At 46.0% G+C, this 19,796-nt stretch overlaps 2 non-coding genes across 2 annotated transcripts; both read right to left on the reverse strand.

The window, feature by feature from the left end:
- Positions 1-17,818: 17,818 nt before the first annotated feature.
- Positions 17,819-17,900, reverse strand: trnas-gcu (transfer RNA serine (anticodon GCU)). Its single transcript has one exon. It is a non-coding gene; the product is annotated as a tRNA-Ser (tRNA).
- A 245-nt stretch (positions 17,901-18,145) lies between these two features.
- Positions 18,146-18,234, reverse strand: trnar-ucg (transfer RNA arginine (anticodon UCG)). The gene is given in 2 exon segments: positions 18,146-18,181; positions 18,198-18,234. It is a non-coding gene; the product is annotated as a tRNA-Arg (tRNA).
- Positions 18,235-19,796: the final 1,562 nt, after the last annotated feature.

Here is a 19,796-nt window from a genome sequence, read left to right on the forward strand (position 1 = left end):
GAGTTGAAGCAAGTAACTACACTGACAAACATCTGGTTTGGACATTTATTACTTTTTGTCCAACTTTCTGATTATTTTGTTATCTTGCCAGCAAGGATCTTGTTAGTCTAGCCTTATGGTTGAATGGATTGCCCTCTATAAATAGTCATAAAATTACAAAATACAGCTTCATTGAGCCTATGTGGTCATTCAAGTTAAGACGTGATCAACATTTTTCCATTAAGTGCTTCCAATTAGATGTATATCGTTCATCGAATGAATTAAAGAGGTCACCTTTCACAGCCCCAACCAAGTCCAACCTCGGCGGAGGACCATCTACAGTCGGTTTCTCTACTCTTGCAGCCTCTCTAAGGAAGATTCTTTAATTAGAGTAGCATGTCAGCGTAAATTGCTACCATAGCCTCATGCTAAGGAGAATTTCACCCAGCCGTTAAGTACCAATAATGGTGTTCATACATATATCCGAAATGATTAGTTTATCACCACCCACCTTCCTTTCTGTTGATTTCTTCAATATTCTTACTCACAGGGCTCCATGGGGGTTCCCTGCATTCATCCAATTTAGAATGGGCATGCTTGAATGATCTCGGGCTTGAGGAGGGACTGTAACGCGAAACACATGTACAACTCAAGCTAACTGCTGAGGTGGCCGAAAGGTTGCCTGATAAATATGGCTCATACTCAGTTGAAGGGGGGTGGGCCCATGTGGGGAGAGTAATGGAGTGGGGGAGTATTGGTGAAAGTCGAAATAAAAAGATTTTTATTAATGACAATTCATGTTTTTGTTTCCAGTTAGCTGCAAGTGATAATGGGTAGACTCTAGTTAGGCATTATCTGTAAAGTACTTGTCGCATAGATTTAAGGACTTCGATTTCAATAAAGGAAGGTATTGCCATCCACCTGAAATATCACCATTTCTGTTGACAGTAGATTGATTTCTATGCTTGCATCCTGTTTCCTTTGTGAAATATGCAGCTATGTTAGAGAATCGAGCCATCCCCACTGTTATAACTTAATGAATAATAAAAAGAACATTGTCCAGTCATTTTCTGATAAGCTATTGAATACTAAAGTGCTACTTTGCCTAATCTGATGCCCCTGTGAGTTGCTGGTCCTGTGGCTGTGACCTGGGAGTTGAAAGGCCGTATGGCCTATTCCTGCTCCTATTTCTTATGACTGGGGGACATAAATCTACGACAGGAGTGGAGCAGTCCGGCTTGATGGAATTGGTGAAGCCAACAGTGGAGTTCACCCGCGCTAAGTTCCTGCAGCGAGGAGGGTGGAGTGACATGTTTTGAAATCAGAGAGAAGGAGACAAAGACTAAGAGGGAACAGTAAACCAATGTCAATTGGATGCCTTGCTTCTGGAAGAGTGCAGGTGGCCCTTGGGTGGTCGGCTGTGTGGGGGGGAGGGGGGATACTATACTTCCCATCCGTCGTCTCACCTCAGGGAGATAAAAATGAAGTCTAAAGGAAACTAGCTCTCACTCCCAATAACATTCAGGCGGAGAGGGGGCATTGGGGAGGGGCAGGATGGAATGCATTGATCCAAGCAAACCAAAAGGTCTCTCCTTTAACAACCAGTCTCTTGTTAAGTTCGTGGATCTCAGCTGCAATGGCGGTAAAGATGTCACTATTGACCTCCAATGATCCTCTGGGCTAGGGAGTGGTGAAAATCAGCTAGAGTTCACATTCCTGCTCATTACAATCATCAATAGCATACGTGCTCCCTCTGCCAGCCCATTGACCAGTGCTCGGGTTGGTGCCAGACTGCCCCAGCGGACGCCAACAGGCTGCAGACTGCAGCTGGACATTCGTGTGTTTTGGCTCTCTAGGGATGATCAACGGCCTTCCACCTCCCACGTCATAGCCACTGGGCTGGCGTTTCGGGGGGGGGGGGTACCAGATTCGACAATGGAGCACTGAAGACAGGCACTAAGCGTTTGCCTGACAGTGACCTTTAGTTCTTCGACATTTTTGTTCACAACTGAAAAATGAACGATTTGGAAACAATCTCCTGCTGTGCGCTGTTTCTTTGGATTAGCTTGTCCATGCGTAGTGAGGTGATACGCAGACAGTTGAACCTCTCCAGGGCGACACCCTTGGAACTTGACCAGAAAATTTTCTGGGCCACAGGAGTCACACCGAACCTAGTGTTGTCAGCAGTACCCTGGACTTACCGGGTGCTGCTGACAATGCTGCTGACAATGGCCCGGCCGCGTTCAGTAAATGGAACAAGGTCTTATCCACTCGATCTAGGCACCTCATAATTTTATACACATTCAGAGTGGAAGCAAGCCTTCCTCGATTACGAGGGATTGCCTGTGATGATGATCATAGGATTACACAGGATATACAGCACAGAAACAGACCATTTGGGAATCAAGGGATATGAGGATAGCGCAGGAAAGTGAAGTTGAGGTGGAAGATCGATCGTGATCTTTGTAGGGCGGCGGAGCGGGCTCGTGGAGCTGAATGGCCGACTCCTGCTCCTATTCCTTATGTTTGTATTTTTAACCAGTCCATGCCGGCGTTTATGCTGCATTCGAGCCTCCTCCCATCTTTCCTCATCTAAATCAATCAACATAACCCTCTATTCCCTTCCCCCTCAAATGCTTGTCTAGCATCCCCTTAAATGCATCGTTATTATTCGCTTCAATCACTCCCTGTGGTAGCGGGTTCCACATTCTCACCACTCTCTGGGTAAAGAAGGTTCTTCTGAAATACCTGTTTGATTCCTTGGTGACTATCTTATATTGATGGCCTCTAGTTTTGCTCACCCCACAAGTGGAAACATTCTCTCTGTGTCTACTCTACCAAAACCTTTCACAATGTTAAATGCCTCTATTAGGTTGATGATTTGTTGTTGTTCAGCCCTGGCGGCGGGTAGAATTAGTGGCCCTTATTGTTGCTCGGTAACCGCAGCGTCTGCTGCTCTTCCTGCTCCCGCGCATCCACTTCTTCCTCCCCAGGAGCCCCCAATGCAGAACAAAGTTATGGAGCATGCAGCAAATTACAACAAATCTGCAGACTCTATCGGGGATATATTGCAAGATGCCTTCATATCTATCCAAGCGACGCAACCTCTGCTTCAACTGTTTGCTCAATTAGAGCTTTGGTAGAGGCGTGGCTCTGACTGTAATGCTCCCTGTATCTGAGGTCGGCTTCCTGACACCTGCCAGAAGCCACGTCCTCAGGAGATACACTTGTCCACAAGCAGCAAGCCTGACACCTGATGGTATGGCTAGAAGGGATGGTGGGATTGAGGCCTGTGCAGGCTAAAGGCATCGTGACAACTGGCACGAAACATAGAAACATGGTACATGTGTGCGAGAGTGGGCCGTTCGGTCCCTCGAGCCTGCACCGCCGTTCAATGTGTTCATGGCTGATCGTGCAACTTCAGTACCCCACTCCTGCTTTCTCTCCATACCCCTTGATCCCTTTACCAACCGCAGACCTGAATGATGCTCTGCCTGTCATCACACTATGGCTGATTGTTGGATGAGTGGCGCACAGGTTAATGTGGGTTCTATCGATTTTGACCGGAACCTGAGGGATGCTCACTTGAAAGATGTTCTGCTCCTGTGCACTCGGGTGGTATAAGGCAACTTGCACCCTCCCCTCCTGCACCTTCCACTCCTGCACCCTCTCCTCCTACTCCCTTCCCTCCTACACCCTGCCCTCCTACACCCTCCCCTCCTAAACCCTCCCCTCCTTCCACCTGCCCTCCTATGCCCTCCCCTCCTGCACCCTCCCCTCCTGTAACCTCCCCTCCTGCTCTCTACCCTCCTATGCCCTCCCTTCCCAGCAGCTGCAGGCTTTGCTCCTCTCCATCCTTGCTGTACTCCAGCCCCTGGGGCAGACTGAGCAACATGCCCAATGTGGGCAGAGTGACTTTGTTCACAAGCCCCTGGCCAGACTGACCTGCAGCTACAAATTCACAATTTTAGAACTCAGTCAGAGCAGCGAACACAGTCAGAAATTGGGCTTGTTTTCTTTGGAACAGAGGAGGCTGAGGGGAGAGCTTAGTGAGGTTTAGAAAATTATGAGGGGCCTAGATAGAGTTGATAAGACGGACCAATTTCCCTTAGCAGACCGGGCATAGCTTTAAACTAATTGGGGGAAGGGTAACAGGGGGTTTGAGGTAACATTTCTTCACCCAGAGGATGGTGGGGATCTGGAACTCACTGCCTGAAAGGGTGGTAGAGGCAGAAAACCTCACCACATTTACAAAGTACCAGAGACTTGCCGAATGTTGCTGAGCATCCCAGTAAATAGTGTTAAATAACAGCCTTTACCCGACTGTCATCATCAAGGGTTTGTGGGCAGTTTTTACAATGAGCTATACTAAACACGCCATATAAATGGAAGTTGTTGTTGTTATTGAGCAAAGCAACATCATAGACAGTCTCTCGAAATCGAATTGCTTCCACTCTCAAAGTGAGTTCTCAGGTGACTGAACAGTCCAATATGGGAATTAGAGTCTCTGTCACAGGTGGGACAGAGAGTGGCTGAAGGAAAGGGTGGGTGGGGAGTCTGGTTTGCCGCACGCTCCTTCTGCTGTCTGCGCTTGTTTGCTGCATGCTCTCGGCGACGAGACTCGAGGTGCTCAGCACCCTACCGGATGCTCTTCTTCCACTTCGAGCGATGTTTGGCCAGGGACTCCCCAGGTGTCAGTGGGGATGTTGCACTTTATCAGGGAGGCTTTGAGGGTGTCTTTGAAACATTTCCTCTACCCACCTGGGGCTCACTTGCCGTGTCGGGGTTCCGCGTAGGGCGCTTGCTTTGGGATACAGCACTTCATACAGATCATACATAGAAACATTGAAATGAGGTGCAGGAGCAGGCCATTCGGCCCTTCGAGCCTGCATCACCATTCAATAAGATCATGGATGATCATTCCCTCAGTACCTCTTTCCTGCTTTCTCTCCATACCCCTTGATCCCTTTGGCCAGAAGGGCCATATCTAACTCCCTTTTTGAATATATCTAATGAACTGGCCTCAACAACTTTCTGCGGTAAATGCTTCCACAGGTTAACCACTCTCTGAGTGAAGAAGTTTCTCCTCATCTCGGTCCTAAATGGTTTACCCCTTATTCTTAGACTGTGACCCCTGGTTCTGGAACTCCCCAACAGCGGGAACATTCTTCCTGCCTCTAACCCGTACGAATTTTACATGTTTCTATGATATCCCCTCTCATTCTTCTAAACTCTAGTGGATACAAGCCCAGTTGATCCAGTCCCTCCACATATGTCAGTCCTGCCATCACGGGAATCAGTCTGGTGACCCTTCGCTGTACTCTCTCAATAGCAAGAACGTCCTTCCTCAGATTAGGAGAACAAAACTGAACACAATATTCCAGGTGTGGTCTCACCAAGGCTCTGTACAATTGCAGTAAGACCTCACTGCTCCTATACTCAAATCCCCTCGCTATGAAGGCCAACATGCCATTTGCCTTCTTCACCGCCTGCTGTACCTGCATGCCAAACTTCAATGACTGATGTACGCTGACAACCAGGTCTCTTTGCACCTCCCCTTTTCCTAATCTGTCACCATTCAGATAATATTATGTCTTCCTGTTTTTGCCATCAAAGTGGATAACCTCACTTTTATCCACATTAATAGGCATCTGCCATGCATTTGCCCACCAACCTAACATGTCCAAGTCATCCTGCAGCCTCTTAGCATCCTCCTCACAGCTCACACCACCACCCAGCTTAGTGTCATCTGCAAACCTGGAGATATTACATTCAATTCCTTCATCTAAATCATTGATGTATATTGTAAATAGCTGGGGTCCCAGTACTGAACCCTGATGCACCCCACTGGTCACTGCCTGCCATTTTGAAAAGGACCCGTTTATTCCGACTCTGCTTCCTGTCTGTCAACCAGTTCTCTATCCATGTCAATCGTCAATACATTACCCCCAATAACATGTGCTTTAATTTTGCACACTAATCTCTTGTGTGGGACCTTGTCAAAAGCCTTTTGGAAGTCCAAATACATCACATCCAATGCTTCTCCCTTGTCCACTCTATTAGTTACATCCTCAAAAAATTCTAGAAGATTTGTCAAGCATGATTTCCTTTTTATAAATCAATGCTGAATTGGACCGATCCTGTCAATGCTTTCCAAATGCGCTGCTATTTCATCTTTAATAATTGATTCCAACATTTTCCCCACCACCGATGTCAGGCTAACCGGTCTATAATTCGCTGTTTTCTCTCTCCCTCCTTTTTTAAAAAGTGGTTTTACATTAGCTACCCTCCAGTCCATAGGAACTGATCCAGAGTCAATAGAATGTTGGAAAATGATCACCAATGTATCTACTATTTCTAGGGCCACTTCCTTAAGTACTCTGGGATGCAGTCTATCAGGCCCGAGGTATTTATCGGCCTTCAATCCCATCAATTTCCCGAACACAATTTCCTGACTAATAAGGATTTAATTCAATTCCTCCTTTTTGCTAGACCGTCGAACCCTTAGTATTCCCGGAAGGTCTTTGTGTCTTCCTTGGTGAAGACAGATCCAAAGTATTTGTTCAATTGGTCTGCCATTTCTTTGTTCCCAATTATAAATTCACCTGATTCTGAGCGCAAGGGTCCCAAATTTGTCTTCATTAATCTTTTTCTCTTCACATATCTATAGAAGCTTTTGCAGTCAGATTTTATGTTACAAATCAAATACAGTGCTTCCAAGATCCAATTGAGCGGAGGGATCATTAACCAGGCGCCGAGTCCTCATTTACATGTATTTGTTAGACCAGCCGTTGTTTTCAGGCGTGTGCTCTGAACGACTAAAAGTTGCCTGGGTCCATATGGAGTCTGGCACAATCCTGGCATAGCTTGGGCACGGCAGAGCACAACCTAAAATATGGAGGCTTTGCACAGAAATGACGTCAGATAAATGGACAGCCATGAATCCATCTTCTCCCCCAGCATAAGTGTTCGTGTGTGTGATGCCATTATTATAATGAAGGTGGCACTAAGCTCCGTTTTCTGGGTCTTCTCTTTTCTCCATTTCTAAGAATGAAGCCAAACTCGTGGCCAAACAGTTTTCATGAATAAAAAGACACTTTGGCCCATCAAGCATCAAAGGCAAGTCTGTTCGCCTGGGTATTCTTGGGTTGTTGGTGCAGACATTTTGGGTTGTTAAGACTGTAAATCAAAGATTGAATGAGACGCCACTCAACCCCATCAATCATCGAACTCTTAGCTTTCCATTGGCTGATAGTACTGGCTGGGGTGGAGAATGCATCATGCAGGAAGGAGGTAAACCAGTTCAATTGCACATCGGGCTTGTGAGTGAGTGTAGGTGGCACTTGGTCAGTGTTGTGGCGGAATGACTATTCTGCCAATCCTCCGCACCTCAGGGAGATAGAAATTAAACATAAAGGAAACTGTTCCCCAACCTCCGCGCCCTCACCCCCGACAACACCCACCTCTACACCCCACCCACAACCCCGCCACTATAACCCCCCCCACAAACCCCACCGCTACAACCCCACAAACACCATCCCCTACACACCCCACAAACCCTACCCCCTACACCCCCCACATCCCCCACCCCTACACCCCCCACACAACCCCTACACCCTACACCACCCACATCCCCCACCCATACAACCCCCACAAACCCACCTCTACACCCCCATAATCCACACCCCCTACATCCCACACAACCACCACCGCCTACACCCCACAGAACCCCCACCACAGACACCCCCAACAACCTCCACCCGTTCACCCCGCACAAACCCTGCCCCTACAGCCCCCACAACCCCCACCCTCTACAACCGCCACAAACTCTGCACCCAATTCCGCCCACAAGCCCCACACCCCACTCCCCCCAAAACCCCCACACCCCACACCCCCCACAACCCCCACCCCTACACCCCCCACAACCCCCACCCCTACACCCCCCCACAGCCTTCACCCCTACATCCCCCACAAACCCACCCCTACACCTCCCACAACCCCCGCACCTACACACCCACAACCCCCACCCCTACACCCCACTACCCCCACCCCCAACACCCCCCAGAACACCTGCCCCTACACCTCACACAACACCCACCCCCTACACCCCCCACAAACCCTGCCCCTACACCCCCCACAACCCCCACCCTCGCAACACCCCCTCACACCCCAACTCTACACCCCCTCCCATACAACCCTGCTCGCCCAAAACCACCACCCGTCCAGCTCCCTTCCCTACAACCCCCACCACTACAACCCCCACCCTACAACCCCATCCCCGACAGCCTCCAATCTTACAAGCCACCGCAAAACTCCCACCCCTATAACTACCCCCCCACAACCACCAACCCTACAATCCCAGTCTCCCACAACCCCCTCCTCCTATACTGAGTCGGGAGCAGCGTCGCGAGGTTCGTTGGAGAGAAACATACAAATATAGAAACATAGAAAATAGGTGCAGGAGTAGGCCATTCGGCCCTTCTAGCCTGTACCGCCATTCAATGAGTTCATGGCTGAAAATGCAACTTCAGTACCCCATTCCTGTTTCTCGCCATACCCCTTGATCCCCCAAGTAGTAAGGAATTCATCCAATTCCTTTTTGAATATATTCAGCGAATTAGCCTCAACAACTTTCTGTGGAAGAGAATTCCACAGCTTCACCACTCTCTGGGTGAAGAAGTTTCTCCTCATCTCGGTCCTAAATGGCTTACCCCTTATCCTTAGACTGTGACCCCTGATTCTGGACTTCCCCAACATTGGGAACATACTTCCTGCATCTAACCTGTCTAAACCCATCAGGATTTTAAACGTTTCTATGAGAACCCCTCTCATTTTTCTGAACTCCAGTGAATACAAGCCCAGTTGATCCAGTCTTTCTTGATAGGTCAGTCCCGCCATCCCGGGAATCAGTCTGGTGAACCTTCGTTGCACTCCCTCAATAGCAAGAATGTCCTTCCTCAAGTTAGGAGACGAGAACTGTGCACAATACTCCAGGTGTGGCCTCACCAAGGCCCTGTACAACTGTTGCAACACCTCCCTGCTCCTGTACTCAAATCCCCTCGCTATGAAGGCCAACATACCATTTGCTTTCTTAACCGTCTGCTGTACCTGCATGCCAACCTTCAATGACTGATGTACCATGACACCCAGGTGTCGTTGCACCTCCCCTTTTCCGAATCTGTGCTTGTGCGACTACAGGATGAGGCAAAAAAGAAGTAGAAATAAATAGAAAGGTGATGTCACAGCCAAGGGGGTAAGTGATTGGCTGGTGACTTGTAAGTAGTTTTTCTTTTTCCTCTTCTATATCAGTGAGGAACTTTTAATACTGTTGTTGCCAATTAAGTTAATCTAAGGGTTAAGTCATGGCAGGAGAGCTCGGACATGTGATATGTTCCTCCTGTACAATGTGGAAACTCAGGGACACTTCCGGTGTTCCTGACAACTATGTGTGCAGGAAGTGTATCCGCCTCCAGCTCCTGGCAGTCCGCGTTGCGGAATTGGAGCTGAGGGTGGATTCACTCTGGAGCATCCACGATGCTGAGAAAGATGTGAGTAGCACGCGTAGCGAGTAGGTCTTACCGCAGGTTAAGGGTCCACAGCCAGCTAGGGAAGGGAAGACCAGCAGGAAGAGCAGTGCAAGGAAAGTAGTGCAGGGGACCCCTGCGGTCATCCTCCTGCAAAACAGATACACCGCTTTGAGTACTGTTGAGGGGGGTGACTCATCAGGGGAGGGTAGCAGCAGCCAAGTTCATGGCACCGTGGCGATAGTGATAGGGGATTCAATTGTACTGGGAATAGATAGGCGTTTCTGCGGCCGCAACCGAGACTCCAGGATGGTATGTTGCCTCCCTGGTGCAAGGGTCAAGGATGTCTCGGAGTGGGTGCAGGACATTCTGAAAAGGGATGTAGAACAGCCAGTTGTCATGGTGCACATTGGTAGCAACGATATAGGTAAAAAGGGTCCAGGTCCTACAAGACTAATTTAAGGAGCTAGGAGCTAAATTTAAACGTCGGACCTCAAAAGTAGTAATCTCAGGATTGCTACCAGTGCCACGTGCTGGTCAGAGTAGAAATCGCAGGATAGCTCAGGAGAATACGTGGCTTGAGTAGTGGTGCAGCAGGGAGGGATTCGAATTCCTGGGGCATTGGAACCTGTTCTGGGGGAGGTGGGACCAGTACAAACCGGACAGTCTGCACCTGGGCAGGAATAGAACCAATGTCCTCGGGGGAGTGTTTGCTAGTGCTGTTGGGGAGGAGTTAAACTAATATGGCAGGGAGGTGGGAATCAATGCAGGGAGACAGAGGGAAACAAAATGGAGACAAAACAAAAGACAGAAAGGAGATGAGTAAATGTGGAGGGCAGAGAAACCCAAGGCAAAAAACAAAAAGGGCCACTGTACAGCAAAATTCTAAAGGGTCAAAGTGTATTAAAAAAGCAATCATGAAGGCTCGGTGTCTCAATGGAAGGCGTATTCGGAACCCAGGAGAGGGCTCTGAGCTCGTTAGAGTGGATGAGAGCTCAGATGATCAGAATCCCAAGAAAGAATGCAAAAGGCAGGAGGCAACAGATCAGAGTAGCACTGGGGTAAGTGTAAACCACAAGGTGATAGGAAGGGACAATATGTCTGAATTTTAAGGGGCTGCAGGAGGGGTCAAAACTAAAAATCATGGTTTAAAAACTAGTATTAAAACACGCTACCTAAACGCACGCAGCATTCTAAATAAAGTAAATGAGTTGACGGCACAAATCATTACAAATGGGTAAGATTTGGTGGCCATTACAGAATCATGGTTGCAGGGTGGCCAAGACTGGGAATTAAACATACAGGGGTATCTGACAATTCGGAAAGATAGACAAGAAGGAAAAGGAGGTGAGGTAGCTCTGTTAATAAAGGATGATATCAGGCCAGTTGTGAGAAACGATATCGGCTCGAATGAACAAAATGTTGAATCATTGTGGGTGGAGATTAGAGATAGTAAAGGGAAAAAGTCACTGGTGGGCGTAGTTTATAGGCCCCCAAATAATAACTTCACGGTGGGGCGGGCAATAATCAAGGGAATAATGGAGGCATGTGAAAAAGGAACGGCAGTAATCATGGGGGATTTTAATCGATATATCGATTGGTCAAACCAAATCGCACGGGTTAGCCTTGAGGAGGAATTCATAGAATGCATGCGGGATTGTTTCTTAGAACAGTATGTTACAGAACCTACAAGGGAGCAAGCTATCTTAGATCTGGTCCTGTGTAATGAGACAGGAATAATAAATGATCTCCTAGTAAAAGATCCTCTCGGAATGAGTGATCACAGTATGGTTGAATTTGAAATACAGAATGAGATTGAGGAAGTAGTGTCTCAAACGAGCGTACTATGCTTAAACAAAGGGGACTACAGTGGGATGAGGGCAGAGTTGCCTAAAGTAGACTGCAAACACAGACTAAACGATGACACAATTGAGGAACAGTGGAGGACTTTTAAGCAGCTCTTTCATAGTGTTCAACAAAAATGTATTCCAGTGAAAAAGAAGGGCGGTAAGAGAAGGGATAACCAGCTGTGGATAACCAAAGATATAAAGGAGAGTATCAAATTAAAAACCAATGCCTAGCCAAGGTGGCCAAGATTAGTGGGAAACTAGCAGATTGGGAAAATTTTAAACGACAGCAAAGAATGACTAAGAAAGCAATAAAGAAATGAAAGATAGATTACGAAAGTAAACTTGCGCAAAACATAAAAACAGATAGTAAAAGCTTTTACCGATAAAAAATACGGAAACGAGTGACTAAAGTAAATGTTGGTTCCTTCGAAGATGATAAGGGGTATTTAATAATGGGAAATGTGGAAATGGCTGAGAACTTAAACAATTATTTTGCTTCGGTCTTCACAGTGGAAGACACAAAAACCATGCCAAAAATTGTTGGTCACCGGAATGTGGGAAGGGAGGACCTTGAAACAATCACTATCACTAGCGGGGTACTGCTGGACAGGCTAATGGGACTCAAGGTAGTCAAGTGCCCTGGTCTTGATGAAATCCATCCGAGGGTATTAAAAGAGATGGCGGAAATTATAGCAGATGCATTCGTTATAATCTACCAAAATTCTCTGGATTCTGGGGAGGTACCAGCGGAATGGATATCAGCAAATGTAACGCCTCTGTTTAAAAAAGGGGGCAGACAAAAGGCAGGTAACGATAGGCCGGTGAGAGTAACATCTCTCGTGGGGAGAATGCTTGAAGCTATCATTAAGGAAGAAATAGCGGGACATCTAGGTAGGAATAGTGCAATCAAGCAGACGCAACATGGTTTCATGAAGGGGAAATCAAGTTTAACTAATTTACTGGAATTCGTTGAGGATATAACTAGCATGGTGGATAGATATGTACCGATGGATGTGGTGTATTTATATTTCCAAAAGGCATTCGATAAGGGGCCACATAAAAGGTTACTGCAGAAGCTAAAGGTACGCGGAGTCAGAGGAAATGTATTAGAATGGATAGAGAATTGTCTAGCTAACAGACAGGAGAGAGTCAGAATAATGGGTCCTTTTCGGTTTGGAAATCGCTGGTTAATGGTGTGCAACAGGGATCGGTGCTGGGACCACAACTGTTTACAATATACATAGATGACCTGGAAGAGGGGACAGAGTGTCGTGTAACAAAATTTACAGATGAGACAAAGATTAGTGGGAAAGCGGATTGTGCAGAGGACACAGAGAGGCTGCAAAGAGATTTGGATAGGTTAAGCGAATGGGCTAAGGTTTGGCAGATGGCATACAATGTTGGAAAATGTGAGGCCATCCACCTTCGAAAAAAATACTGTAAAAGGGAATATTATTTGAATGGGGAGAAATTACTACATGCTGCGGTGCAGAGGGACCTGGGGGTCCTTGTGCATGAATCCCAAAAATTAGTTTGCAGGTGCAGAAGGTAATAAGGAAGGTGAATGGAATGTTGGCCTTCATTGCGAGAGGGATGGAGTACAAAAGCAGGGAGGTCCTGCTGCAAATGTATCGGGTATTGGTGAGGCCGCACCTGGAGTACTGCGTGCATTTTGGTCACCTTTCTCAAAGAAGGATATACTAGCTTTGGAGGTGGTACAGAGACGATTAGCTCGGCTGATTCCGGAGATGAGGGGGCTACCTTATGATGAAAGATTGAGTAGATTGGGTCTTTACTCGTTGGAGTTCAGAAGGATGAGGTGTTATCTTATAGAAGCATTTAACATAATGAAAGGGATAGACAAGATAGAGGCAGAGAGGTTGTTTCCACTGGTCGGGGAGACTAGAACAGGGGGCACAGCCTCAAAATACGGGGGAGCCAATTTAAAATCGAGTTGAGAAGCAATTTCTTCTCCCAGAGGGTTTTAAATCTGAGGAATTCTCTGCCCAAGAAAGCAGTTGAGGCGAGCTCATTGAATGTATTCAAATCACAGATAGATAGATTTAAAACCAAAAAGGGAATTAAGGGTTAGGGGGAGCGGGCGGGTAAGGGGAGCTGAGTCCACGGCCAGATCAGCAATGATCTTGTTGAGTGGCGGAGCAGGCTCGAGGGGCTAGATAGCCTGCTCCTGTTCCTAATTATTATGTTCTTATGTTCTTAAAACTCGGCAGGTCGTGCAGATTCTGTGGAGGAAGAATCCGTTTCACGTTCTGTAGGATAATCATTCCGATATTTTTGGAAAAAGTTAAAGATTACAGATTTTTCAACAAAAATAGCGCCTGGAAAAAATACTCAGCGAGAAAGGTCAAATGGGAACGTCTCTGATGCAGTGGAACGCAGGAGTGATTAAATAATAAATGGCACAAATGGAGAAAGGCAAAATGGGTGGTAATCGGGCAATAACGTAACAAAGGATGGCCCAGAGGCGGTGTTAGTGGGAATAGCAGAACCATTACCAGACAATGGGATTGGTGCTTATGATCCGATACGTTGAACCTAATGTTGAGGCCAGAAGACTATAACATGACTACAATATAGGGTGTTACCGCCTTTTAATCAGACCAGGCAGCTTGGCCAGCCCGGATTGATTTCCTGTCCGCTTTGAATTCGGCAGCCAAGCGATTAATTGAAAAGGCAGCTTCTCTCAGCTTTTCGGCTCTAGAGAAACAGGAATCACTCATATTCAGGGCAGAGGTGGAGATTGACGCTGAAGGTATGCTTCTCCCAATTGAGATGAACTTATGCCTACAGACAGGAAGATATACTGATCAAGAATTGGCCGGAACCAAACAAGGGTTTAGGTGACCCAACGAGTCACAGAGCCGAGTACCTCTGAGATACTTTAACTTTACTCAGTTTGGCGGGTTTCACTTTGCTCTGAGATTTGGAAGCTGTGGGAACATCGGCGCAAAATCACACGTATTAATGTGAAATATGTCTGTTTTCTCACATGTCGAGCGGCTGTGAGAAGCGGAACTTTGAGTAACAAATTATGCGGTTCGTCCAGGATTTGGCCCGAAAACTCTCGCATTTCAAGTGTGATCATTACTAAACGAGAATCATACCCCTAGACCAACGAGCCGCCGACAGTGAAAAGCGCAGCTCTCAGATTCTGACGGTAGTGAGAAAAGATATTCGGCCCATCGTGCTTCAGAGACCGATCTAATTAGTCCCCCTCGCCATTGTCCTGCAAATGTTATCCTTTAGATGAATATATTATTAATTTGAGACATGACATGAGCAAAGTAGAGCATCAATGTAAGTAAAAGGGGAATTTGGCGCTGAGGTAAATTTGAATGAAAAAACGACCAGGGAGATCAAAGCTTCAAGACAACGACGACGAGGACGTGATTGGAACCCATGCGTGTACACTACAATGGATTAGCAGTCCATCGCCTTAACCACTCGGCCACCTCATCTCTTCTGTCGCGCAACGTCAGCCATTCAATCTCCTGCTTTTTGTATCCAAACAGAAATAATGTGCAAGAAAGTCCACTTCACAGCTTGCTCTGCCCGTGCATGCAGATCGACAATGATGAAAACGTGCCATTAGATTATTTTAGCAAACTGCCTTCCTTTACTTCAGGTGAGTGTCTGGAAGAGATGGTTGATTTCTCGGCAGAATCACAACAAATAATATAAAATTTCACGCAGCGACCTCAGTCGAACTCGAAACTGCAATCATTTGCTAACTTCGCGATTATAATTCAAGTCAGACGCCTTATCCATTAGGCCACGTGGCCTCTGCCATGATGGGATATTGTGTTGTTGTGTATATTGGGAGCAAATTCGGGGCAACTGCAATAGCAAGGAGTGGATTTAGGAAAAGATGAGCATATTTTGAGTGAATGAACAGATGCACTGCGATCTGGGTGCGCACTGGCGCATGCAACCCCAATGTAAATTGGAATACAACAGTTTAACAATTCGGTCATTGCAGCTGAAATCATACTCCTTCTCAAGCTATACAGGATGACCCTGGTTTATGAGAAAATCCGTTTTAAAGGGAAAGATTATGAACCGGAACTGACAACCAGCCTGTTAAAACAGACACAGAATGATCCGGGACTGCAAGGACATCCCTTTTACCCAGATACAGAATGACACATGACTGACAGCAATTCCATTTTAAAAGAATAAAGTGAGATTTCTATCATCCCTGAAGGCAATTGTGCAGTGGGGCTCAGGACCACGCGGGGCAGAGACGGTTATTGAAGCCCCAGGTGATAGACAGGCAGGAAGGAGGGAGGGACGTAAAACCAGTCTAGACTGAAATATATATATATTTAACATTTTTAGAAAATTAATGCATTTAAATTGTATTTAAAAAAAAATGAATTTGAGTTGTTTTAAATAAATAAATAAATGATTCATAATCTATGTATTTTTTGATTGAACGAAATCTGTGTAACGAGAATAATTCCATTGGAAATGAGTGGTGCAGTAAATAAATACCCAACCACAGTGAGCCCATGGTGGAAGACAAGCATGAGGGAAGATGTGGGCAATAATGGCGATCTTTTAAAGTCGCGTGTGTCTTTCTGCTGGATCTGACAGCAGCTGCTTGTGCTGTGAAATAGGTCAAATGTAATAGAGCCCAGCGCAGGCAGAACAGAAAAAGCATATTTATTTTGGAAGTTAAAAATTTGGGATTATATTTAAATATACACACATATATATACATGGATAAACAAAGTCAGTCATGTCTTGTCTTGTCTTGTCTTGGTTTGATTTGATTTGAATTTGAAAATAAGGATGGAGGATGTCATCATGTCACACAGCCCACACGCAAGCCCTGGCTAAAATCGCTATATTTCTAACTTGTGTATTTTCCCTTCTTTCAGATGTGGAATAGCAAAATCCCACAGCAGATTCTTCTACCGTCAGACAGTCCACGAAGGAGTGTTCAATCAAATCAGTACGGTTTCAAGTTGCATGTAATGCATTTTTCTCACATGACAGTAAAATCGCACAGCACGTTTGCACACTCTCTAGCTTTCACAAATACACAAACAAACTAAAATTCCTTAACCTCCAAAGGCAGGTTTGGAAATTGGAAATTGGAAATCAGGGACAGACAGCACATCCCTTTTAAACAGACACAGATTAATGACGGTCTGATAGCACACCATTTTAAAGAGACAGAGAATGATCTCGGACAAAAAGCACATCCCCTTAAAAGGGACACGGAAATAGAATGAATAAAAACAGATAAATATGCAAAACTCGGCAGGTCGTGCAGATTTTGTGGAGGAAGAATCCGGTTTCACGTTCTCTCGGATAATCATTCCGATATTTCAGGAAAAAGTTAAAGATTACAGATGTTTTCAACAAAAATAGCGCCTGGAAACAATACGCAGCGAGAAAGTTCAATTGGGAACGTCTGTGATACAGTGGAACGCAGGAGTGATTAAATAATACATGGCACAATGGAGAAAGGCAAAGTGCGTGGTAATTGGGCAATCACGTAACAAAGGATCGTCCAGAGGAGGTGTTAGTGGGAATAGCAGAACCATTACCAGACAATGGGAGCGGTGCTTATGATCCGATACGTTGAACACAATGTTGAGGCCAGAAGACGAGAACAGGCCTACAATATAGGGTGTCGCCGCCTTTTAAACAGACCAGGCAGCTTTGCCAGCCCGGATTGATGTCCTGTCCGCTTTGAATTCGGCAGCCAAGGGACGAATTCAAAAGGCAGCTTCTCTCATCTTTTCAGCTCTAGAGAAACAGGACGCGCACATATTCAGGGCAGAGGTGGAGATTGACGCTGAATGTATGCTTATCCCAATTGAGGTGAACTTATCCGTACAGACAGGAAGATATACTGATCAAGTATCGGCCGGAACCAAACAAGGCTTTACGTTATCCAACGAGTCACAGAGCCGAGTACCTCTGAGATATTTTAACTTTACTCAGTTTGGCGGGTTTCACTTTGCTCTGGGATTTGGATGCTAAGACAACATCGGCGTAAAATCACAAGTTTTAACGTGAAATACGTCTGTTTTCTCACATGTCGAGCGGCTGTTAGAAGCGGAACTTTGAGTAAAACATGGCGGGGCTCGTCCGGGATTTGGCCCGTGACCTCTCGCATTTCAAATGTGATCAATCCGAAGGGAGAATCATAACCGTGGACCAACGAGCCGCCGACAGTGAAAAGCGCAGCTCTCAGATTCTGACGGTGGTGAGAAATGATGTTATGGCCCATCGTGCATGTGGTGTCTCTCAGATACCTATCTAATTAGTGCCCCTCGCCATTGTACTGCAACTGTTCTCCTTTTGACGAATATATTATTAATTTGAGACATGACATGAGGAAAGTACAGCATCCCTGTAAGTAAAAGGGGAATTTGGCGATGAGGTTAAATGTGAATGTCAAAAAGTGGTTAAGCTGCAAGCCAACGACGACGAGAATGGGATTCGAACCCATGCGTGCAGAGCACAATGGATTAGCAGTCCATCGCCTTAATCTCTCGGCCACCTCGTCTCTGCTATAAGACATCGTCAGCCATTCAATCTCCTGCTTTTTGTATCCAAACAGAAATAATGTGCAAGAAAGTCCACTTCACAGCTTGCTCTGCCCGTGCATGCAGATCGACAATGATGAAAACTTGCCATGAGATTCTTTGAGCAAACAGCCTTCCTTCACTTCAGGTGAGTGACTGGAAGAGATGGTTGGTTTCTCGGCAGAATCACAACAAAGAATATAAAATGTCTCGTAGCGAGCTAAGTTGACCGCGGCAGGACTCGAACCTGCAATCTTCTGATAACTTTGCGGTTGTTATCGAAGTCAGACGCCTTATCTATTAGGCCACGCGGCCGCTGCCAGCGACATTCATTGTGTTGTTGTATATATTGCGAGCAAATTCGGGGCAACTGCAATATCAAGGAGTGGATTTAGGAAAAGATGAGCATATTTCGAGTGAATGAACAGATGCACTGCGATCTGGGTGCGCACCGGCGCAGGCAACCCCAATGTAAATTGGAACACTATAGTTTGACAATTCGGTCATTGCAGCTGAAATCATACTCCTTCTCAAACAATACAGGATGACCCGGGTTTATGAGAAAATCCGTTTTAAAGGGAAAGATTATGAACCGGAACTGACAACCAGCCCATTTAAACAGACACAGAATGATCCGGGATTGCAAGGACATCCCTTTTACCCAGATGCAGAATGACCATTGACTGACAGCAGTTCCCTTTTAAAAGAATAAAGTGAGATTTCGATCATCCCTGAAGGCAATTGTGCAGTGGGGCTCAGGACCACGCGGTGCAGAGACTGTTATTGAAGCCACAGGTGATAGACAAGGAGGGAGGGACGTAAAACCAGCCCAGTCTGAAACACACAAACAAACTAATATTCCTTAACCTCCAAAGGCAGGTTTTGAAATTTCAAATTGGAAATCCGGGACAGACAGCACATCCCTTTGAAACAGACACAGAATGATGAGGGTCTGATAGCACACCATTTTACAGAGACAGAGAATGATCTTGGACAGACAGCAAATCCCCTTAAAAGGGAGACGGAAATAGAATGAATAAAAACAGATAAATATGTAAAACTCGGCAGGTCGTGCAGATTTTGTGGAGGAAGAATCCCGTTTCACGTTCTGTCGGATAATAATTCCGATATTTCAGGAAAAAGTTAAAGATTACAGATGTTTTCAACAAAAATAGCGCCTGGAAAAAATATGCAGCGAGAAATGTCAAATGGGAACGTTTGTGGTGCAGCGGAACGAAGGAGTGATTAAATAATACATGGCACAATGGAGAAAGTCAAAGTGGGTGGTATTCGGGCAAAAACGTAACAAAGGATGGTCCAGAGGAAGTGTTAGTGGGAATAGAAGAACCATTACCAGACAATGGGAGCGGTGCTTATCATCCGATACGTTGAACCTAATGTTGAGGCCAGAAGACGAGAACATGCTTACAATATAGGCTGTCACCGCCTTTTAATCAGACCAGGCAGCTTTGCCAGCCCGGATTGATTTCCTGTATGCTTTGAATTCGGCAGCCAAGGGACGAATTCAAAAAGCAGCTTCTCTCATCTTTTCAGCTCTAGAGAACCAGGACGCACACATATTCAGGGCAGAGGTGGAGATTGACGCTGAATGTATGCTTATCCCAATTGAGGTGAACTTATGCTACAGACAGGAAGATATACTGATCAAGTATCGGCCGGAACCAAACAAGGCTTTCGGTTATCCAACGAGTCACAGAGCTGAGTACCTCTGAGATATTTTAACTTTACTCAGTTTGGCGGGTTTCACTTTGCTCTGGGATTTGGATGCTAAGGGAACATCAGCGTAAAATCACACGTTTTAACGTGAAATACGTCTGTTTTCTCACATGTCGAGCGGCTGTTAGAAGCGGAAATTT

This window comes from Pristiophorus japonicus, unplaced genomic scaffold (assembly GCF_044704955.1).
Source record: "Pristiophorus japonicus isolate sPriJap1 unplaced genomic scaffold, sPriJap1.hap1 HAP1_SCAFFOLD_210, whole genome shotgun sequence".
In the NCBI taxonomy this organism is placed as follows: Eukaryota; Metazoa; Chordata; class Chondrichthyes; family Pristiophoridae; genus Pristiophorus; species Pristiophorus japonicus.